General features: G+C 44.8%; 1 protein-coding gene across 1 annotated transcript in view; it reads right to left on the bottom strand.

Moving 5' to 3' along the window:
* PLA2G4A (phospholipase A2 group IVA) overlaps positions 1 to 7,662 on the bottom strand; it is a 737,221-nt gene extending 729,559 nt beyond the window's left edge. Inside the window, exon 1 of the mRNA XM_085601661.1 lies at positions 7,458 to 7,662. The gene's annotated coding sequence lies outside the window, so the exon portion shown is untranslated. The remainder of the gene's footprint in view (positions 1 to 7,457) is intronic.
* Between the last annotated feature and the right edge of the window lie 12,269 nt (positions 7,663 to 19,931).

The following is a 19,931-nucleotide window of genomic DNA, read 5'->3' on the forward strand; positions in this document are numbered from 1 at the left end:
CACAGACTCAAGTCAAGTCAAGTCAATTAATCTTTATTCGGGTATAAAAATATCCACAAAAGAACATGACATTTAACAAATTTCAACATTACATAAACATAGATAAAATGTTTCAAATATTTTATATCTTCAGGGTGTAACCAGAGCAACAGCATTAAAACATAGAAATCAAAAGATGACTTAATAGCAGAATACCTCTAAAATAGCAGCGAAGATAAGGTTTATAAAGTGCAGGGATTAGACCAAATTGGTACAGGGAGCACCAACGATATAAGGTTAAAAATACGGGATTATAGCTGAATTAAGACAAGAGGTTAAAAATGTGAACTATGTCTTTTAAAAACATCATAACACTTCCCAAATACAATATACCAGTTCTTTCATAAATTGATTAAATCCTAGGCTAAAACTACAGTAGGGTGAAAATAGGCATAAAATTCTCAAAAAAAACGGCTTTATTTACAATACCCGACCCTCCCTACCCTCTAAGACAAAGTTGTCTCCACCTCATGTCTAGTTTTCCTTAGTTTAGCAGCTAATCTTAGAAAGTTCACGGTGCAAAACAATGTAAAAGGATCGGAAGAAAGTTTCAGATACAGGAGTGCCACCCTTACCTGGGTAAATTTATTTTTTCTTAAAATATTTTTTAAAAATAGTGCCCGTGGGTACTCGTAAAAGGGACAAAAAAATACAAAATGTAGGGTATTCTCTTGTGTACCCTGCGGGGACGGATGAAATATGATGTAAAAGATCCAGTCTGAATCTAGTCATTAAAAATCTATCATTTTTGTTATAGATACACGCCAGATAGGGTTCTAAGCCTAATAAAGACTTCGTTAATATGTGGGCTCTCACTGAGACTTTCGATATTTCACTGTCTTCCCTTGCACAAGCTAGACGCCGGAGGTGTTCAGACTTTATGACAACTTTTACTTGAGGCGTCAGGGTCGTGGGCTCATCAAAATAATTTGCAAATCCCAGCCACTTCAGGGTGTCCTTTATGTATTTAATCCAGGGTATCCGATAGCCTTTATCTCTGTTAATGCAGACCTTAATTATTGGTCTACTTAGGCTAGCCTCAGGGTTGGTCCAAATTTTGATCCAACACATTATCGGTTTGATACTTAGCCTGTCACTAATATAAGGAAGCCCTAGCTCCTCATGGACAATGTAGGCAGGCGTACTTGGAGGTACTTGCAGAAGCCTTCTGAGGAACTTATTTTCCTCCAACTGTATCATGGAGGTATTTCTGAAACCCCATACCTCACTCCCATATAGGGTTTTTGAACAACATATTGAATTATACAAATGCAATATTTTGTTCGGTGACCAACGACCTAATCTCGTGGCACGATTCAACATTGAACCCATCGTGCTCGTTTGTTGACTGCATTTATCTGAGATAAGTGTTTTAAAATTGAGTTGTCTGTCAAATATTATCCCTAAATAATTAAAAACCTCGACCTGCTCTAATTTGTGATCCCCAATTTTAAAGATAAAGTTCTTTGTCGGTCTTTTCCCTGCTTCCATTATATATGATTTTGTAAGATTGGGAGATAGATCTAAATCTGCCATAAACCTACTAAAACCATCTATAAGAGACTGAAGTCCCCTCCCTGTACGGGACAAAAGGACCGCATCGTCCGCGTACAGGAGGACCGGAATACTTCTCTTACCAACTCTTGGACAGTCTACCCCCAACTCTACAAGAGCTTTATCCAGACCATTTATATATAATGTGAATAAAAAAGGTGCCAAAATGCAGCCTTGTCTTACACCCCTGGTACATGAGAAATGTTCAGTAAGATTCCCCTCATTACTATATCTAACCTGAGCGGTTGTATTCAGGTGTAGTGTTTTTAGGATATATATCAAACCTGAATCAACCCCGAGCAGCTCTAGGATCTCCCACAGCTTCTTACGGTTTACCCGGTCAAAAGCCGCGGTCAGATCCATAAAGGCCAAAAAAAAACGTCCCCTCACCTGCCACGGTATACTTTGCCACCAAATTATAAAGGTTAAGGCACTGGTCCGTTGTGGAACGGCCAATTTTAAAACCGTACTGAGAGTCAGTAATAATCTCATTTTCCTCAGCCCAGACCAACAAACGGTTTAAAATGACCTTGCCTAGTACCTTCGCCGTCACATCTATTAGTGAGATCGGACGATAACATTGGGGGTCACTCTTATTGCCCTTTTTAAACAGGGGTACGATGCAAGCCGTTGACCATGACCTGGGCATTCCTGTTTCCGCTGCCGTATTAAAAACTCGAGTGAGTATAGGCGCCCATAGATCAACCTGGGACAAAAATAGATCAGGTGGGATCCCATCCGGGCCTGGGGCCTTATTGCGTGTCAAGGCATTTATTCCTTCTTTAATCTCGCCCACCGCAAACATGAGCTCGGTAAAATACCAACCTCTGCGATTTGTCGATCAATATGGCTGCCATGGTTGCACAGACTCCAAAGGGCATTCCAACCCTGCAACTTCTGCTTACCATTACCTTCAGCCCCAGTATGTAGAACTCTGGAAATGTGGCAACATAAGGGAATTGCTAGAATTTAAGGTGCCCTGGCATAATCAGAGAGGCTATTTCAGAGCTCTTATATAATGAGATAGCTGCCATAATTTGTCGCCGCATTACATAGCATAAAAGGGACAAGGGGATTTTTTTACAGGACAAGTAGATTTATGAAGCATCCTCCCCATTAACAACTAGATATTTTATTAAATTCCACACCCCCTATAGTAATAAATGTACATTTATTAGTATATCTGCTCTAAATAATGAGCTATTGGGGCACATGTATCCTCACTTCCATGGCATAAACATATTGTATATACACACACTTTGAAACAAGCAAATTACTGAAACATAACTATGATTAAGCGATACTCTACCTTGACAAAGCACTTTTTGAATCATTAATATTGCCCTCTCCGCCCCATGAAACTGCACAAAAAAGTATTCATATACCTTAGAGCTTTTAATATTGTTGGCTAACTGGAGGAGGGGGCAAGAGTGTGTGGTTCCCAAAAATATATTTTCCATTGTAAGTATAAAGGATTGTTTGTTCTCCCCTACACCCAAAACAGGATATAAATACGCCAAACTTTTCCTGACTACAGAGCTTTTTGGTTGGTGTAAACTTTTAGTTTTTAAAAATAATAATAATAATAATATCAAATCAATTTGTCCTAGAGCCCAATCAGCCAAATCGGACTGGCAGAGTAGAATTTAACTTTCTTTTTTTTTTGCTTATGAGCTTATTACAAGGTGGAGAACAAACGCTCCATGATCACAAATATTGTTGAAAAGCAACATAAAAAAATAAAAAAAATCTTATTGCCTTGTGCCAGCAAGGCGAGCGCACACCAACAACAAAGAGGGTAGTGACACACCGAGGGGGAGTAGAAAATGACCTTCTCTCACCCCGAAAAAAGCACTCCAAACAGCATATGGGTCAGAAACCGCCTGGACATTTAGGTACATAGGACAAAAAAAATGACAAATTGAATAAGTATCAGGAGTGAAACGTATGGGCCTTACCATCTTTCAATAAGTATGCAAAAATATTACAGACGCATTAAAAGATGGCTGCCAATGGATGTGCACATACCCACTGCGGCTATTTTAAATCCATGTGTAATATTTGAAAAAACCAATTCAAAAACGACTGCGGTCGATTCAAGTGAAAACGTTGAACAGGTGTATTTAAAAGATGAAAAACAATTTCTTAGTGCCTGCATGCGTCCTTATAGACACCCATCTGGAAATGGGTAAAAATTTAGGATGCATGCCAGCTCACAGCGCGATGGGTGCAAAAAAAATACAATGAATAAAAAGCAGAAAGGGGGAGGAGAGCAATGAAGGAGCAGAGGAGGGCATGTTTTAAAACATTTGCGGGATTGGGAGGGTGAAGGAAGCAACAAAAGAGCAGCTGGGCGATCAACATGGAGAACGAATGTGGCGTGGCAAGGTGAAGAGAGACAGGATACGGAGCATGAAAACACATGCACTCGATCGACCCAAAGGAAAAGGAAAATAGTAGTTCCTTGAAGGCAAGCAAAGTGAGCAGTAGAAGCATACAAATCGACCAATCAGAAAACTGTTATACTAAAATGGCAAACCATCAATTCAAGAGGAGCCCACGGAGACATTCAATCATAAGCAAGGGGCTGACCCTGAGCCTAGTTTGTACATATTGGAAATAAAAGGGCTATCCAACAGACAGCAAAAGCAGTTTGTGGCTGAGATCTAAAAAGTGTTAACAAACCAACTACATGGTTCCCAAACTAAATTTTCACGGTATGTGCTGGGTTTGTAAAACGATTTTAGAAACAATATCCTTTTCATGACAGTTAAAATGTTTAACTACATTAAAAAGGTACCCAACATGAAAGTAGAACATACCTAAAAAACGAAATATATGTTTAAAATCATATGTTAAGGGGTGTGCTGGTTAATTTATAAATACTAAAAACCACTGGAACTAGCCAATTATGGAAAGACATTTAACTCGAAGGCCCTCCCTTTCTCCAAGGCAGACATCATCCATGAAATGAGCGAGCTTAAACAATTCTTCTTTTGTAGGCACCTTCCTTTAATAAAGTTGCATATACCGTCTTTTTTCAGTATATTTCCTAAGAAGCAACATATTAAATGTTGATTGTTTAATACATAATAATTACTTTTATCGTTTAATTAACATTGTGTGTGTTGATGAAATCCTAGTCATTGGATGCTGTAAGGCCTAGCCTCTCATTTGATTACTCTTGCGCTCATCTAAGGAATCTTACATCTTACGGTATTTTTCTTGATATCTTAACTATCACACTCAGGGTCTCATTACGATCTCGGGCGGAATGCCTCTGCCCGACACCGTCTTGGACTCAGGACTGACTGACTTGCGGTCGGTAATTCCGCCTGCCGAATTACGATGTGACCGAACACTGCTCAGTCAAATTGCCATTGATTCCTATGGGAGCTCATGTTATGCCCGAGAACCGGCCATAACAGAGGCTCCAACGAGGGGGGGGGGGGAAGAGAAAGAGAGAGACAGGGGGGAAAGAGAGGGGGGGAAGAGAGGGGGGGAAGAGAGGGGAGGGAAAAGAGAGGGGAGGAAAGAGAAGGGGGGGGAGAGGGGGGAAAGAGATGGGGGGGGGGGAAGAGAGGGGGAGACACACCCTGCACTTTGTCGCAGGCATACCATGGTGACTGCCACACAGTGCAGTATTGTACAGGGGGTACACTAGGTACCCCTTAGCCACCAACCGTAGGCTGCTGGGGCTAGGGGGCCCTGTCGGGGGGCCCCAAAAGTCACTTTCCAACAGCCTTTCTGTGTCGGAAAGTCTGGCGTGGAATGGCTGTTAGAAACAGACAATGTAATCCTGATGGCCGAAACGCCGTCCATAGGGGGTTACGGTGCGGTTCTGACTGACAGAAATACTCCGCTAGCCAGACAGAACCGAGTCGGAATGACCGGGCAGTTTACTTTCCGACTGTGAACATCGTAATCGGGCGGTGGGACTGTAAACCGACTGAGTCGGTCGGAAGGGCTATAACGCTGTCGGAAAGCTTCCGACTGTATTTTGCAGTTCAGCCACCAGGTGAGTATCTCTTTTTCTCTCACGCTATACATTAGAAGCTAATGCTTTGGCTTTAATTCTTAGTTCATGAGAATAGAGCGTCAGTGGCAGACAGAAGTCACGTGAAGGCTCGGTTTGTTGTCCACACCGTACCCCCACTTTTCATCACCCCGATCCTTGTCCTGCTGGCATCGGTGCCGCCCTTGGGCAAGCCACAGACAATACTTTGTGGCCCCTGGGGAAATGTTTGTGAGTATCCATGAACTAGACAATGTCTGACAGACACTTGGTGCAAACATAGACTTTACCCATGAGCTGTGTCGCACAACTGTCCAACCACTAGATAGTCTGTCGCTATAACTGCGAGAGCTAGGCACAGGACAAGGCTTTCAGTTGGTAGCAGATGCAGGTTTGACCAAATGCACTCTAATAACGGCATTAGTGCGGAATGAAGCACTAGGTTGCAATTACAATGCACTTCAGTAGTCAATTTCAGTAATCTCAGTGCCACACCCAACGTATTCATGGTATTTGTAACCTGTACAAAGTGAACGGCGTCAACAATAGGTACAGGGGATTTGTTATAGAAAGAACCACTCATGTCCAGATGGGCAGAAATCTGGAAAAGAAAGCCTTTAAAGCACTTCGGAAGATGTAGGGGTACAACTCAAAAGTTAATCGGCGTTGCAGAGCCAGCGTTCAACAATCCCTAGTTCCCCCTTGCTTGATGGGATACGTGGGTGGTGAATAATGTACTAGTCAGTACAGTGAAAGAACTGGCATGGACATGAGAAGGTGCAGATCGTTCATCGAGCCTAATGAATTTCAACGGATGTTGAAGCAACTAGTAGAGTGATCAGTGCAATAAAAGGAGTCACATTTAGTACTAGACAAAGGTGTAAGCAGGTCATCTGTTGTACTCATAAGAATGTGAATGGCGGCTAGGGGATAGCATCTTAATTTCACAGGACTGGAGCTGCTATCCGGTCAAGTTCTGGAGAAATGAATCGATCCAAATGCATGCTATTCCCACCACAGTCCTCTGCAAACCTCGAGACAAAATGCATACTTCAGACTATTATGGGGTAAGTTTCGCAATGCACCAAAATGCTGATGTTCGGAGATCCAAATGTTTGAAATTTCACTTCATAGTTAATTCTGGCAGCTGCACTCCTTTTCCTTCAAAAACAGGCGCACGGTCAGCCAGATGTAGTAACGCACCCGCTCAAGGCAGTAAGGGCGGAGGGAAGTTACGAGAGCTGCTACTCTTCCAAGTGTGCCCTGCGCTGTAACGGAGGCGTTAATGAGCCGTGAGAACTGGAATCAAGGAAGCTGCAATAGAGTGTATTTACATAGTAACCTAATGACGATTTTAAGTGCGGTGCGCAGTGCGAAAAGAGGGACCAGTAAAGTGATAATTAAAGCGCACACCATAACTTGAATTGAGTTTGGGATAAATAATTTCTAGAAATGGATCATGCGGCAAAAATAGTAAGAAAGAAAATTATGCAAAACGTAGTCGTGTAATATAAAAATAAAGACAGCTGGATAGAACTGGAAAATAAAGTATTACATTTCTCTAAGTGCTAAACTACACAGGTATTTTTGCAGTTGACATCTATTATACGGAATACGTCTGGATTATCTATTGCTCCAAGTTTATTGTAGCGACTGTGAAATATGTCATGTGATAAATGTGTGCATCAACAAAGTCTTACACAGTGAACGTCACACAAAATAGAAGTGTAATTAAATAAAAAGTTATGCACAACTTAAAAAGTGTTTCCCTGGAGTCAGCCTGACGGTTCTCTTTGAGCAACAACGGTAGCTATCGTCCACTGTAGCTGCTGCTGCATCCAACACTCACCCGCTGAACTGCCTTCCCGCTGGACAACCTTCTGATCCTCCAGCACTCAGATGCCCTCGCCCTCAGCACGGACGGAGAAACAGAGCAGCGCTCTACAGCGCAGTGCCCTCAGCCCTCTCACTGCGGGCACACAGCACACCGCTGGTGCAGCAGTTTGGAATAAAGCGATGCTTCCGCCCCCTGCGGCAGAGAGCCGAGCGTCTCCAGAGGCTGGCCTACGTGCAGTGCCTGACGTACGCGCATGCGCAGACGGGAGTAAAACGGAAGACTAGGGGTCGGCAGCGGATAAAGCAGGAAAAAAGCATTTGGCAGCCATTATGGTAAAGGACGAGCGTGGAGTAGGAAAACCTCAAGGCCGACTGTTACTGTTATGTTCACCCGTGCTTTTAGTTGAAATGACAATATGAATTTACATTGGTAATTTTTGTGGAATTAAATGTGTTTTTAAGATGTATTTTTATGTGGAGTTCTGCAGAATTCCATATCATAATAAATAAAATTGAATTGAATTAAAAAAAGTAGGAATGGTTGAAGTATCAATTTTTTGATTTCTTATTTAATGCAGTTTTATATAGCGCGAACTTTACCCAAAGGTGTCAGAGTGATTTACAAAAGAACCAGGTAAGTTACAAAAGGTACACAAGATAGACAAAACACTCTAACAAATTCCATATATACAGTTACAAAGGTACACAATATACAAATCAGCCAATAAATGGGTATCAATTTGTATTTCCTTATGCTAAGGTTTGTTTTTAGCTTAGTGCACTTTTCAAAACATAGCGCAAACCCAACCGGAAGGTTATTGGAGCACTTTACATGAGCACCAGTTCCATTACATAAACACCCTTTGCAACTCTCAAGCAATGCATTCAAGCAACACATTTTTTAAGTCCTTTAATGCCTTATACGGGTAGTATACAAATACAATAATAAAATACCACATTACAAGCAGAACAGGCTATTCGTTATGTGTACATGCAAAAGTGCAGGATGTTTGCTCACAGTGTGAAAGACTGGAACCCCCTTTTTCGTTTTTGCAATTTTATATACTGAAAGCTCGACCATTCAAGGTTGGTTGCATCTTCCTTTCGCTCCTTTTTTAAAAAGCTCATGTAGTCTAATGATCTCCTTAACGAGGGAGAAGAAGCGTGTTTCCCAAGCAGTGAGAATTTTACACTCCTCTCTTTCTTCTGGAAGGTCTTCTTTTCCAGTTTTGCTTATTTCCCATAAAATATGGCCACATGATTAAAATACAACTGATGGGATAACATAATTGGTGGAGGGAAAGTAAGCCTGTTAACTAGCTTCAAATCCTTTTGTGATGCAAGGGGGCTAGTTATTAATACAGGTAAAACCAAGTATCTAGTCCTCAATCCACCGAAAAAGACAATCAAACCACCAACTCTAGATTCTGTTTCCCTAGAAAGGGTTACTGAGTTTGATTATCTTGGTATTCGCCTTTGTGACTCGATGAGTTGGAAATGTCACCTCCAAAAGATGTTGTTGACTCACAAAAGGGTAGTGGGTGCCCTTCTTAAGTAACAACGTGCCTCATCCCTTAAACCCATTGCACCCATTCTTGATATTTATAGGGCACGGGGTGTTAATGCAGCTCTATATGGGGCTGAACTTTGGGGGGTATATAAGGCGGATCAGTTATCACGCTCAGAAAGCAAGTTCCTCAAAGATTTAATGGGGCTTCCCTATAGCACCCCAACCCTCCCATTGTTATTAGATATGGGTGCGAGATCAATTAGTGACCAGGCTAGGCTCCGCCCTCTTCTCTTATGGGCGAGAATCTGGAGAGTCCCAGAAATGTCTAGCTTTGCGGATGGCCTAACCGATGTGCTAGAATCACCGGGATGGCCCAAGATTCAATGGCTGAGGGAAGTCAAGCGTCTTCTCTTCAACATGGGCCTTGGCGATGCCTGGGCCAACAGATCAGCCCCCCCAAAGTCTGTGTTAAACAAAATATATTGGAACTGGGTAGCTGATGGTAGATCTAGCAATTCCAATCTGTGCAGGACTACCCTGGACTTTCTTTTAGTAAAAGACATGCCCCTATGCGAACCATACTTGGATACCGTCACAAAGCGCAGGGATAGGGCATTGTACTTTCAATTTAGGAAAGGCCTACTCCCCGTCGGGGAACTAACCTCTAGGTGGATGGCCCCGGCCCAAACAATCTCTTTGTGTCCATTTTGTGAGAACAGGATAGAGACAATCCCGCACCTGTTTTTTGAATGCCCGGCCTATGTACTACCCCGCAGTAGATGGTTAAAACCACTTTCTAGAGTTCTCGGAACAAGTCACTTTATGGAGGCATTACGTATATTAAAAAATGACCCACGGCCCCTCTTCGCTTGTGGTATAGCCAAGTTTCTGGGTTGGGCTTGGCGCATTAGATCAACTAGGCTTTTGTACCTTGTTTAATCTTTTTTTTAAATGATTTTACTTAATTTATTGGGACCATTTGCATCATGAATTGTATGATTATGCACTGGCTCTTTTTATTGTTTTATTGTTCCATGCTAAATGTATTGCTTTTTAAGATATTTCTTATACCGAAATAAAGCCTATGATGATGATGATGATGATATAGCGCGAACTTTACCCAAAGGTGTCAGAGTGATTTACAAAAGAACCAGGTAAGTTACAAAAGGTACACAAGATAGACAAAACACTCTAACAAATTCCATATATACAGTTACAAATGTACACAATATACAAATCAGCCAATAAATGGGTATCAATTTGTCTTTCTATGCTAAGGTTTGTTTTTAGCTTAGTGCACTTTTCAAAACATAGCGCAAACCCAACCGGAAGGTTATTGGAGCACTTTACATGAGCACCAGTTCCATTACATAAACACCCTTTGCAACTCTCAAGCAATGCATTCAAGCAACACATTTTTTAAGTCCTTTAATGCCTTATACGGGTAGTATACAAATACAATAATAAAATACCACATTACAAGCAGAACAGGCTATTCGTTATGTGTACATGCAAAAGTGCAGGATGTTTGCTCACAGTGTGAAAGACTGGAACCCCCTTTTTCGTTTTTGCAATTTTATATACTGAAAGCTCGACCATTCAAGGTTGGTTGCATCTTCCTTTCACTCCTTTTTTAAAAAGCTCATGTAGTCTAATGATCTCCTTAACGAGGGAGAAGAAGCGTGTTTCCCAAGCAGTGAGAATTTTACACTCCTCTCTTTCTTCTGGAAGGTCTTCTTTTCCAGTTTTGCTTATTTCCCATAAAATATGGCCACATGATTAAAATACAACTGATGGGATAACATAATTGGTGGAGGGAAAGTAAGCGGTTGGAGGCTGATGGCAGGCTGTGGTGGAAGCGCTGCTGTGTGTGATCAGTGGGGTCGGAGGGCCTGGATGATGATAAGGAGGCTGGCACTGGGCCATGATACATTCGCTACAAGTCTGATCTCCTGCACTCCGAAAGTTGTGGAAATTGGAAAATATTCTGAGAAGCAGACAACCGAGAATAGCAGAGGGTGAAAGAGAGAGGGATGTAGGAGGGCAAGGAGGCTGCACAAGTACTGGCCACACTAGCGAACAGGCCAAATGCAAGGAAGCTAGGACATGCTACTTCAGAGACTGCAGCTGCCCGCGGCTCACACTGTGGGCCACCTAAAAGGGCGGCCATCTTAGTGCCACTTAGGCACACCATCACCCCCTCTAGTCTGGGGACCTATGGGAGGAGTCCCACAGCCCGATGCGCGGACCGCGTCATATCCGGCGCACAGAGGGTTGGGGGAAGGTACTTATACCTCCCCCTGCCCTTCTGGCACCCTCTTTGCTGCCGGACACGCCATGGACATTTTCACTTTACTGATGCACGGGTTGGATGGGCTGGATACTAGGAAAATGGGGGCGGGGGGGGGCGGGGGGGGAGGATGAGAAAAAAGTGAAATACCAGGCCTGGCCTGAGAAAACCATCGAGAACTGGTTGGAGGCAATCTCCATACTGTAAGCGGTGGTCTAGGCGCCACGAGACAAAAAGTGTTCCAGTCATTCGTTTAGAATCGGGGCTGCCACCGCGGCCTTCAAAGTTGTCTTGTCACTCTCGATGTCTGGTAGGACGGGCGGATTGCCCTCTGTATTGTACTGCATTTTTGTATTGTTGTTTGTAATCATACTAAAATCAATTAAAAAAATATTTTAAAAAGTTGGCTTGTCACAGGAGCACATAAAAAAGGTGGGGTCCTGGGAGTCTCGTTGTTATGAGCACTACATCTGCCTGTGAGGGGTTTCAACAGGCTCTAGGGGTTGGCTAGGCACCAACTGAAGGATAGGCTACGTGGTATCATTATGCTGTTTATGTTTATTATACAGTTTTGTGTGCAGTGTGATATGGTTCGTTACTATACTTGCAGTGTGTTATATGTAGCATCATTAAAATAGTGCGTGAAAATTCGCTATCCATTTATTTTGCCTGGGTTCAAGGTGAGGGTGATCGGCCACCTCGTTCGTCGCCAGGTTGGCACAATGGGCGGAACACAGGACCTGTAAGCTCGGGTTCTCCCAGACACAGATTGTCTGGCTGGGGTACCTTGGCATGAGATGGCACAGCCTACTCAACAAACTGCAGCAGAGACTGGCAAGGGGGGAAGGCCCCCCTAACATCCTGGTCATCCATCTTGGGGGCAACAACCTCACGGTTATGGGCAGAGGGGCGCTGTTGCAGACAATGAAGGCAGGCATGGGCGAATACATTGGGCAATATGAGTTATTGTGGTCAGAAATAGTCCTGCGTTGGTTTTGGCAGGGTGCTAGGTCATGTGAGGCTGTTGAACATTAACGGAGAAGGATAAACAGCTCCTTGCACAAGTTCACAGACCAAAGGGGCTTTTGCTTCATCAGGTACGGGCTTATTGAGGCGAACACCAAAGGTTATTTTGATGAGGACGGGGTGCATGGATCTGTTCTTACTGGACATTAGCGACACCCTGGAAATAGCAGGTTGCACGTGAGGAAATTGGCAGGCTTGGTGGGGGGCTCTGGAGGCAACAGGGGCCACCTCCAGAGCTTTGGCGAAGTTACAGGGCAATCTGGAGACAGAAGGGTACCTCTTGAGGAGCACAATAGGGGTGCCAGTGCCAAATACCAGAAGTCCTTATGGCAGTTCCTTGGAAGAAAATCATCTGCGTTCCCGCTAGTCCAGAGGGCGGTTGTAAGCCTGAACAACCGGGGGCTGGACTTGCAATGCTCCGCCCCAAAAGGGGCGTGAGTAAGATGGTGGACCAGTGGTCCACGGGATCCAAGGGAGGGGGATCCCATCATAATTGGTAGCACTGATTGCATTGGCCACAGTGCAATTTGGCTCATCAGGTGGGCAGAGCAGCGTAGGTCAGTCATCGCTGCCTGCCCTTCGATCTCCCATAAGATAACCCACCATGTTGCATACTTTTGTATGGAATAAACCCGCAGCAATCTTTTTTCAACCAAAAATTCTGTTGTGTTTTATTTATTGCATCATGCACGTTCTTGGCAAGGGGTGGGGAGTGTTGCCTATATAGGCACTATGCGGCTACCCACGGCTCACGCAGTGGGCCACCTAAAAGTTGGCCACCTTAGTGCCACTTAGGCACACCATCACCCTCTCTAGTCTGGGGACCTAGGGGAGGAGTCCCACAGACCGACGCGCGGGCCACGTCATATCCGGCGCACTGAGGGTTGGGGGAAGGTACTTGTACCTTCCCCTGCTTTTCTAGAGCCCTATTTGCTGCCGGACACGCTGTGTCCTGCCCTCCCGCATACCGGCGTGTGGCTGGGGAGCACGATTAGTTAGGACCTTCTAATATTCTTGTTTGTGTTGCAGGCTGAGTTACAGGGCGATCCGGAGACAGAAGGGAACAGAAGGGTACCTCTTCAGGAGCACAATCAAGGTGCCAGTGCCAAATCCCAGGAGTCCTTATGGTAGGTTCCTGGAAGAAAATTGTCGGCGCCCCGCTAGTCCTGAGGGTGGTTGTAAGCCTGAACTACCGGGGGCTGGCCTTGCAACACTCCCCACAAAAGGGGCTTGAGTAAGATGGTGGGCCAGTGCTCCACGGGATCCAAGGGAGGGGGACTCCATCATAATTGGTGGCACTGATTGGATTGGCCACAGTGCAATTTGGCTCATCAGGAGTGCAGGGCAGCGTAGTTCAGTCACCGCTGCCGGCCCTTGGATCGCCTGTGAGATAATCCACCATGTTGCATACTATTGTATGGAATAAATCTGCAGCAATATTTTCCCAACCAAAAATTGCCTTGTGTTTTATTTATTGCATCATGCATGTTCTTGGCAAAGGGTGGGAAGTGTTGCCTATATAGGCGCTATGCACTGGACATCCCAGGCTGTCCAAAGTGATAACTGAAAGGTGCCCAAGGTGGAACCCACTCCGTTAAAAGCGTGACACTCGGAAAAGATGGCGACTGCGCTTGTCTCTGTAAGACATCCATAAACCTAGAAATGCATAAGAGGACATAGTACCGCCCAGGCACACCTACCAAGACACTTGCACAACAGGAAGTGATCCATGTATGAGAAGGACCCATGTGCATCATGTCACTCCTACTTACATCCGACAAGTATTCGTTGGGTGAATTGTGCCAATGAAATATGTGTCTCCCCACATAGCCTGCCTAGAAAAATACTGCTATTCAATGTAAATGAGATACTCACAGTGATGTTTTTAAGGTCAAATGAAGGCTCCTTTGGGGGCTCAGGTGCTGCAGGTGCTGGGGCGTAGGCAGATGTTGACTTGGTGGCATCCTTTTTGGGTTCAGTCTTCTAGAGGGGCATGATGGGACCTGGAGTCTGTGGGAACTACACCCTGCTGGAGAAAAGAAATTGAGTTTTCAAGTGAGGTGAGTAAATGACAAGCAAGGAATACTGAGGTGTGTTGAAAACAGAAGGGCAGAGAACCCAGGCAAGTGGGGAGAATGAGGCACAGTGAATGCTGAGGAGAGCACAGTGAGGTCAAAGATGAATAGAAGTGAAAGGTACCACTGGGTGTGGAGAAAAGGAGGAGCAAAAAGTACAGAGGGGAATGGAGAAAAGAAGAAACAAGTTGCTGTGAGGTCAGTTTTGAGACATGAACAGGAGTAGAGTATAAAGAATAGGTGCTCAAAAGGAGGAGCAGACATACAGAGATGAAGGGAGAAGAGGAGGAGCACAGAGGCGAGCAGGACAGCAGGGGACATCACTTGACCCCTAAATACATTCAGTCCAAGGTTCCTGGGGACGAACCAGCCACAGGAGCAACTCCTGCTGACTATAAAATTAGGCGACTTGGCAAAGGGAGAGGAGGGGCACGGGCAGTGACAATTGTCCTTTGTCAAGAGCCCCCAACACCTACAAGCTGTTGGTTAATCCCAGAGGGAGGAAGAACACAATACTCTTACAAAGCAGACCCGAGACAGAGTTACAGATAGCTCACAGCACCCTTATACAAAGGGGCCTGGACTTGGGAGGGGACTCTGCAAATAGCTGAGTAAACTTTAAGAAAACAAGTTTGGAGGGTTGGGAAGGGAACAGGGATCTGCAACATGGAGAAATGGTGGGTGGGAGGATATTCTAAAAGCAGCAACCTGGAGAAGGGAAGAACATGTTGCATAACGGCCAGAGCTGCCAGCTTTGGATCTCAGGAACAGGGTTCGCGTCTCGGCGTCGACACAACATCCTGTGATTTTGGGCAAATTGGTTGATTTCCCCGTGTCTAATGTAACTAATTTAACTGGCACTCATGGATTTTCTATACTTTTTAAACTATTTTTTGATTGACTTTCAGTTGGAATAGGTGGAAAAATCTTAAACTCTTAGGTAGAAATAATATTAACCAGCAGTTTACACGCACTCTCGGAAAAGTGCTTAGCGCTGGTGAATACCAGATGAAAGTTGTTCTGCAACGGGGAGAAATGGTGGGTGGGAGATACTTCAAAAAGCAGCAACACAGAGAAGGGAATAGCATATGGCATAAAGACCAGAGCTTCCGGCTTTAGATCTGAGGGACAGGGTTCGAGTCTTGCTGTCAACTCAAGATCCAATTCTGGGCAGATCATTCGATTTGCCCGTGCCTAATGTAACCAAATAGGTTAAGTGGCGCTCATGTAAAGCGCTTCATTGTTTTCTAGTCTGCGCTATAACCAACTGTCCAAAATAAAGTGTTTTTTGTGAGTAGAAAGTAGCAACCAAGTGAAATAAAACATGCACTCTTGCATTCTAGATGTACTTAGAAGAATGCTTAGCATTGGTAAACACAAGATGAAAGTTGGGAAATGCACACACTCCCAACAAGAGCAGGAAGCAAAGAACAAACTAGTCCTCCAAATGAACAGATAAACAACCAAAGCATAAAGACACAGTACTTGGTTCCTGCTCCGTGGGAGGAAACAAATGAACAAAAGGATGGACAAAGAGGAAGGATTGGCCACTAGCAAGCTAGGAGTTTTGGAGGACACTGAAACAAACAAATGAAAATCAGTGGGCGAGCTGTAAGCCCGCAAAGAAGTATATACTAAAGTATAGACAGAAGTCTCAAATTCTTGACCCCAAAAGCAGCTGTAATCCACATCTTAATCTGGCACAGTGATGCAGTGTGTCCACATATTGCTGCAAAGTGCCTGCTTATCTTGTGTAATACCTTGGCTGTTAAATGCCTCACAAAACAAAATGGAAATCTAGAGACCTTACCCTTCCTGAAGTGAATGAAGGATATACCATTTGAGGAGGTTTGTGAGTTTGCAGAGAGGATGACCCTACTAAACTCTGTATGGAGGCATGATTTTTCTTTGCAGGACGGTGAATGTTGCTCTACAAAAGTGACATACTCCAGATCGGCGAGGGGGGGCATGCGATTGATAGGTATGTGACACTTTGAGTCATTCTAGGTGGAGTTTTAAGCAACTTCCTTTTGATCGAGCTTGTAGATTAACTTTTTCACTACCTCTACGTCCCTCTTCCTTGTCCAAGTCATTCCTGTGAATCCCACTCCTCAGACAGAATTAAGGAGTGATGAAACACAAGCTGGAGGATGCCATAATGGGTCTGGCATTTCCAGCATCCTCCTGTTTTGTTTACTGTCTCCCTGGGATGAGATCAAAAGGAGTAGGTCTATGATAAGCGTCAGAGCAGTTTGAGGACATTTCCTCTTCTGCTTGATTTAGGGGAAGTATTCCTCCATCGAGGGAGCAGCTCGTAATAGGATTTGTATGTGAAATTCCCAGACATTCCAATGTTAGAATACTCACTGTGAGGTTTTCTGTATGAGTAATCATTTGGTTAATCTCTCTTCTCTGGCGAAGTGTATGGGTGTTGTCAAAGCCCGTAGTGTCTTCCTGATACAGTCCATTGACCTCCAAGATCAGGAGGAATATTTTAAACTGCTTTTTGTTTGGCTGGTGGTGCTGTATTTCTAGTTGGGAAGAAAAGAAAAGAAAAGAGGAGGCATATCTCCCCATCACCGCCTTCTACCACCACCCCAACTCTCCTGTGTCTGCTTCCCCAGCTCCTAAGAGACGTAATAGAAGCAGCAAGGATGAGTAGGATAGGATCATAATGATTGTTTTGGAGTATCTGGCAGTATAAGCAAAAGACATTTCTAAGGCTGAAGGAGCCAGAAAAAAAGCAAGAGAGACCTTTTCTGCCTCTGATGTTTCTGGTAACTGTGAAAAGTTGATTCCTGTTATTGATCAGAAGTAGAAGTAAAGTTAGAAGGACCGGTTACCGTATCTCTTTCTCATATGAAGGCGAATATGTGATTTCATGCCTTGGCGAAGCCTGATACTTTTGAGAAGTCTCTACTAAGGTGGTTGCAGAAACCTAACTTGGGCCTGCCTATTCACCAATTTCTTTTGGAAGTTATTAAGCAAGAATGGAAAGATCAAGATAAGATTTCAATACCAAGATTTATGGCAAAAAGTATATCCCTTGGAAAACATGAATTCATTTTTGCCTGATTCTGTGTTGGTTGACTGTGTTGTGGCTAGCTTGTTGGCCAGGTTTCTAGAGACAGTAACAAATATTCTAAAAGGCCCAGCTGATAGAAAGGTTGATTTAGCTCTCAAGAAGGTTTTTTTAAGTTCTCATGTGGCCATGGAGGCTGGCATGTATGGAGCTTATATAGTACAATTACTTATACCGGACTTTAAGCCTATTCAGGATGGATCCAGGTGTTCCGACTTGGTGAACTCCAAGCACGAAACAGAATCCTATTCAGGTGTGTTAGAAGGGCTTGCCTCAGGGACGGACAGAATATGTACCTGACCACCCTGCGCCCCACCCTTCTGGGAGAAATAGCCGAGCACTGGCCGGAGACCTCCCTCAGGGCTGGGTCTTGTACCTAGGATCGTACACGCTGATTTAGCACCAGGCAACACAGAGACACCACACTGTAGATTCTGGAGTACTTATGCTTTATCTAGAAATATCAGGATCTTTATGATCCGCAGAGGCGTATGTACAAGTAGAGCAAGGGCTCACAAAGGCTCGGTTGGGGTAGGGGTAGCGGGACAGTCTTAGGATCGGGGTCAATGCGGGAGCGTATCCAGAGCACGGCTCTCAATCCTCGAGCCGGGGGATACGAGACGATCTTTGGGGCCGAGCCGGATCGGAATGTCTCTTGAGTGTGTCCAAATCTGCAGGACTCGAGTCCGGGTGTCGGAGGTCGGACAATCTTCCAGGAGCCGCGAGTCGCTCAGCAGGGCTCAGAGTTCTCTAGGGTGCAAGGTGAGCCGCGACCACGTCAGCAGGGCTCGGATGTTTTTAGGCAGAAGTCCGTCTCTGCCAGGTGGAGCCGCGACGCTGTCTGCAGGGCTCACCGAGGTTCCAAGAGTTCCGTCGGATTTTGGGAGGATGTTCTTCAGCCGCGACCACATCAGCAGGGCTCGTTTTGTTCCAGGATTCAACTCTGGAGGGTCCCAGAGCACCCCTTGTTATAGGGTGACTCCTCTTTGATGTCCGGAGCCCTCACGGGCAGGGGTCTTAGCGCCTGGGGGTCGTTTGTTGGGGGTTCCTGCCACACGGCTCTTTGATCCTTTCAAAGCGGGTTCGGGAGGGATCCCAGACAAGCAGCAGGCGTGGAGCCAGCCCCCAGGGTGGCCGGAGGGCCGAACGAAACCATCTCTTGGGAGGAGGCCAGGTGTGAATGAAACCCCTCCTCCCTCTCCTGCTCACCAGGAGCTCTCTCTTCCCCCAGCCGGCATGGTGCGACTAGGCCGGGGTTGCGCTTGGGTCGAGGGTGGCCATCTGGGGTGCTGGGCCGGGTCACTGGAGGCCGCGAGGCCGATGGAAGGGAAAGGATGCCCGGTGTCGGGAAGATGGAGGGGAGGACATGGGTAGCCCCGGGTTCTGGGTCGGGTAGGCTACGCTAGTCAGTGTCGTGTGGGGTGTAGAGGTTAGTCTGGTGTCGCTACGGGTCTGGATGGGCCACGCCATGAGGCCGGGGTCCAACAAGGTGTTTTTTTGACATGGTGAGATCTGACACTTTAGCAAGTGGGGCTTCGTGGTAGCAAGACACAACCTTGATCTGACGGGCTGGAACACAGATACAGCCCAAAGAGCTATGGCATTAAGGCAAAGAGATACACCCAATGGCCTCTCCTTCACTTCATCAATTCTGCAAGAAGCTGATGGCCTGTTTTTTTCAAGTAGTCCAACTAGACCCTAGGTTTGGCTAGACTCCCACATGCTTAGCACCAGGATACCCTCCCGGGCGATAGTGCACTCCAGAAATCTGCATAACATAACAAGACAGAATGCCCTTTGAGGGATTATGATTGTTTGAACTAGAACAGGGTGACAAGCTGCATCAGATCTTAAAAGAAAGGAAATATTCCTCTTCTTTTCAGGAGTCACTCATCTACATCTTCTGGTTTTGTAAAGTTGAACATTCCTTTATGCAACCTTCAAGGAGGCACCAGAGTGAACACCACAGTTTCATATTTCCAAGGAAGCCCTTCCACTCATTTACAAAGGAAAAGCTAGACTCAGGCAATAAAGATATGCAATTGTGACTATTTCAGCAACAGAGAACACAATGGCCAAGCATCAAAGGTTGGAGATTGCATTAATCTGTTCTTCTTGAAATAACAGAAAATACCATTGGAAAATTAGATCTTGGACATAGTGGAGAAAGGGTAGAAGGTAGAGTTCCTGTTTCATCCTCCATCTTTAGGGACCATTCCTATTCCAGTGCCCAGTTGTCATCTCAAGAAGAAAGTTCTTGTAGCTAGTGTCAACGTCCTACTAGAGAAAAGAGTGAAAATTCCAGTCCCAAGGGTGGAGGAGGGAATGGGAAAATATACCTTTATATCTCTTTTTTCCAAATATTTCAGGTGATTTTCACCTGGTCATTGGCCTAGCTACAAAATGTGAATTATTTTGTGAGAAACATCAAATTGACATTTACGCCTGTTAGCACATACCTGTAGCAAAATGGCAATAAAAGTTTCTAAGGTTTTAATAGGAGG

The sequence above is a fragment of the Triturus cristatus genome, chromosome 4_2, assembly GCF_964204655.1.
Source record: "Triturus cristatus chromosome 4_2, aTriCri1.1, whole genome shotgun sequence".
Classification (NCBI taxonomy): Eukaryota; Metazoa; Chordata; class Amphibia; order Caudata; family Salamandridae; genus Triturus; species Triturus cristatus.